Here is a 4,904-nt window from a genome sequence, read left to right on the forward strand (position 1 = left end):
AAGGGGGCGGGGGCGCTGTGCAGGCCAGAGCGCGGCAATGATTGGTCTCGGGGGAGGGGTGGGGGGTTGCAAAGCCGAGCAGCGGTGGCATCCGTTGCCTGGTGCAAAAAGGATTGATTCCAAAAGTTGCGAGTTGCATTGGCAGCAACCTTTGGCGCCCAGGCCACCTACTTTTCCTAGACCTGCTGGAAAGGCCAGGAATGTTTTCCAAAACCTGGCCGGTCTCAGCGGCGTTACGCTGTGGGACGCTGGACCTGCTCCCCGCGCGCGCAAGTCGTGTAGTGCTCGAAGACAACTACCCTGGAAACAATTTTTTAAAATGAGTGGGAGCGGAGGAAAAGGAGCCTCTGCTAATGCCAAGGGCTTAAAATCACAAACGGCGCTTTGGAGGAATAACGAGTTAATCGGCTCTCCTTTCTGTTGTTTAGCCTGGCTCAGGAGCCCTTAGTGAAAGTGCAAGCGTCCTGCAAAGTTTCTTGCAGGTTTAATGTGCTTGGTAGAAGTCAGAGCTTACGGTTCCTCTGCAGTTACATTGTTTACTCCACACACCCAAGTGAACATGTTTGAATTGACAACTATAGGAGCGCTTCATTCACCTTGTGAAGTTCACTTCCCACCCCCCCATCCCCCCAGGTTTTCACCTTTCGAATGCATTGCTGACTCAAACGAAGAACAATGGTTTCAGATCTTTAAGGGCTTCCCTTAAAACCAAGGAGTGTGGAGGACCAAACTTCTAGAGTGGTTCAGCATTTTCCGAAAGTATTTTGGGGCAGGAATGTTTTGAGTAACAGAAAGGTGTTTTATGTTGCAAGTCAGGTTTACAGGTTATGCAGATGCCCTTTTCATTCTTAAAATTTCTGCTTGAACAATCGCCCAGGGTTTTCATCTCGGCGAGGATACACAAGTATTCTGCGACCTGGAAGACCAACTGATGCAGGTTCTTCTCTTCTGTGTCCTTTCTACTGTAACCCTACAGTAAATTGGCAAAGAACATGGTAGCCTGGGTTCTTTGATGTGATTTGTTGGGTTTCTGTACCAATGATATAACCCTGTGGCTGACAAAACTGGATTTGCCTCTGAATCCCCTGTGAAGTCTCAGATATACACAATCCGCAGGAAACACTCCAGATAATCCGAATCAAGGCAGAATACAGATAATTTTCTTCCCTTGATCTTCTTCCTTTTAAAATTGGTTTTGTGAGATATTGTGGGCTTTGGGTTTCGTTTGGTTTTTAGCAAAAACATCACAACTAGAAAAAAAGGACATTTGGGATTAGGGAAGGTGATGCAACAGAGGTGATTAGGGCCTTATGTGCAGATGTGTGTGTCATGCTGAGTAGTTCGGTTTTTATGTCACAGGGTTTCAGATTTGTTCTTTTACAAGTTTAGTTTGTAAAAAGGCTGTGCCACATCTGGAAGGATGCCCTCGACCAAAGGGAAAAAACGGGGTCACATCTCTGATGAGGAGGTAATTATACTAGTCAAGCATGGAGGCCAGGCTGTTTAAAGTGAAGTTGCAGGGATGCAGAAGAAGGAGAGGATTCCATGTGTGGTTGGAGGAAGAAGCATAAAATGACCCTCAGATTTTTAGTTTGGGGGGACTCGATGGTTAGTGATGCTACTAATTGAGATAGGAATGTCTTTTGCTGTGAGTTTAGCTTTGGAAATGTTAAGTTTCAGGTGCCTGCCAGATAGTCTAGGCAGAAGGCAATTGGTAAAGTAAGGTCTGGCTCTCGGGGTGGGCTCTGCATTTAAGATGCAAATGTAGGTGCCATCAGCATGTAAATGGGGTATGCTGCCTCGAAAATGGTCAGATTAACCAGGAGTGGGAGTTAGGGAAAAGTGAGAGACCTTGGACAGAGCCCACTGGACCTTTCAAATGGTATAGCTGGGTGAGCCGGAAGCTGATCCCTGCTGAGTCTGCGGGAGGCTAGCTAGCACTCTCAGAACATGCTCTTTCCTCTCCCGGCTCCCTGGTTGGATCTCTCAGCAGCCCCAGAAACACCAAGTCAAATTCTGCTGAGCAGAGGCTGTAGACTCATGACTAAGCCGTAGATGCTTTCATTCATGTCAAGCCAGTTCTCAGTCTTGGGCTCAGGTAATACACCAGATCTCTCCTCCCTCCTTTCCTTTGTCCTAAATGGAAGCTCCTCTCTGTCATTGCCCCAGTCGGCCTTCATTATTCTCCCCAAAGCCTACACCATACTTTATTACCCTTAGTACCAAATGCATTTCAAGAAGGAAATGGATGCCCTCAGAGGAAATCCTCCACCTCTCCCACCCTAGCCCTCTGACCATCAGGGCCAGTGTCACAGAGGGAAGACCACCTCCGTCTGTTTAACTCTGGTCCCTGCCGTGTTCCACCTGCCACCCCTCCGATTAGAGCTAACTCTTCTTGTGGATTCACAATATTTTATGTATTTTACTTTTGTGGTGGAGGGAACTAGAGTTTAAACTGATTGACTAACTTACCCAAGGTTACTGTCCAACACACATCTTGAAATGAGCCCTTGGGGGGCAGGGTATTTATTTGGGAGCTGATCTCAGGAAGCACAAGTCAAAAAGTAGACAAAATGAGACAGGGAGGGAGAAGGCCAGAAAGAAAGTAAATGAGTGGGTTTCCACTATGGGCAGGCAGCGGGGCTCAACTGGCACCTCTAAGAAACTGTATGGAACCCCTTCTGGTGGGCAGAATAATGCCACCACACTCCCCAGAGATGTCTATGTCCCCATCCCTGGAACCTGTGAACATGTTATGTTCCAAGGAAAGGAGGAATTCAGGTTGCAGATGGAATTAAGTTTACTAGTTATTTAATTAAAGGACTTTATCCTGGAATATCTGGGAGGGCCAATGTAATCACAAGGGTACTTAATAATGGGAGGTAGTATCAAAAGAGAGAACCAGAGAGGTGATAGCATGAAAAGGATTCAGCCCAACGTTGCTAGCTATGAAGATGGAATGAGAACAGGAGACTTCTGGGAGCTGGAAAAAGTAGGGAAACAAGATTTCCCTCTAGAGCTGATACCTTGATCTTAGCAGAGTGAGATAACATGTCAGACTTCAAATCCACAAAACTGTCAGATCATAAATGTGTGTTGTTTCAAACCACAGAGTTTGTGGTAATTCGCAACAACAGTAATGGAAAACAAAGACACTCTTAAAATCATGCCACTGGGAGACAAGGAGGTGGAGGTGTTTATCTGCTGACTCTCATCCTTCGGTGGCTAAGGGTTGCCCCTGGGCAAGGTGAATCTTCTGTACCTATCTTTCACTGGACTGGGGAGACTCAGACTTTCTGGCCCACACAGGCAGCCCTGAGCACCAGGCAGGCAGGTGCCCAGGTGGGATCCTGTCAGTGGGCTGGAAACTGTTCCCGAAGCTTGGGGTGAACTCAGAAGTGGGCCAGGCCTCCACAGTGTCCACAGCCTCTGCCACAGCACCCAGCTGTAAGCAGTCAAGCCTGGATTTAAACTGGTCTAAGTCTACCTGGAGCCCAAGTGCCTACCCGGAGGACCTCTCTGCAGCGTTTGAGGCCATTAAGTGTCCCTCTTCTTTTTTAAATTCTCTGGGTTTGATGTTAGCTCTTCTCTCATACTCCCTCTAACCTCTTTGCCTGCTTCTTAATCTTTTTTGAAATGTCCTCTTTCACTGTCTTTCACTCCCACTCACACACCCCAGCACTGATGTTCATTAGGTTTGTCTTTGGCTTTCTCATGCTCTCCCTACGTTGTATGTTGCACAGGGCTCCTGGAGCCGTGCTGTCCAATACATATGGTAGCTGCTTTCTGTGGGGGGCTATCGAGTGCTTAGAATGTCTGAACTGAGATGTGCTCTCAGTCAAAAAAGTGCACTGGATTTTGGACACTTAAAAAAAGAGAAAGTAAATGATCTCAATAATTTTTATATTGATTCATCCTGAAATATAATATTTTAGAAATGTTGGGTTACATAGAATACATTATTGTTTTTGTCTGTGTTTTTACTTTTTACTTTTGTCTGTGTTTTTGTTTTTACTTTTAGCATGGCCACTTGCACGTTTGCAGTGACCTAGGTGACTCTGTGTGTTTCTCCTGGGCAGCCCTGCTGTAGAGGGTGCCCCAAGCCCAGACTCCGGCATTCAAGCGCTTACATGGGTGTTCCACAAACATTTCAAATTCAGCCTGCTCCAGACCCAAATAATCATTTTCCTTCCAACACTGCCCCACACCCCTCGCTGCAACCCCCAGGCCGACATCTCCACTGACTGTTGTGGCCAGTCACCTGCTGCACTGCACATGCTAGAACCCAACGTTTATCCTCACCTCTTCCCTTTTCCAGTATTTCCTGTTACCAGTCGGTTCTACCTCCTGCATGCTTTTGTATTCAGACCCTCCCCTCCACTCCCACTGTTCCTGTCTTTGGTTATTATCTCATCGCTTGTGGAAGTATCCTAGTTTGTGGTCTTTTTGCTGTGATGTTTACTTGTTTTCATTCAGTCGAAAGCAATTAACTGCCACAGCATTTACCCAAGACAAACCCAGTCATGTTCTTTTGCTGCTTGAAATGGAGCTTCTGGCTCCATTTCTCAAAACACGGCCCTCACTTACAGGTGTGCACAGATGACTTTAGGAGGTATGTGGAAGAATATTTTATTTTGATACTGTGTATTCATTTCAACACACTGGAAAGATATAACATTTAAGACCTGTGATTTAATGGATAATCTTGAGGACAAAAAGTGAGTCAAAGAAAATTTTAAAGAAACAATAGCACAGGCTAAAGTTATTAGTCAAGCAAATAAACTTCAGTCTCCTTAATATGGGTTTAAAGAAATAAACCTTCATGATCCAGCTTCTACTTTTCCTCTCTGATCACATCTCTAGAACATGCCCTCTTCCAAATCATTAGCCATACAGCCCATATT

The sequence above is a fragment of the Desmodus rotundus genome, chromosome 4 (genome assembly GCF_022682495.2).
Source record: "Desmodus rotundus isolate HL8 chromosome 4, HLdesRot8A.1, whole genome shotgun sequence".
In the NCBI taxonomy this organism is placed as follows: domain Eukaryota; kingdom Metazoa; phylum Chordata; class Mammalia; order Chiroptera; family Phyllostomidae; genus Desmodus; species Desmodus rotundus.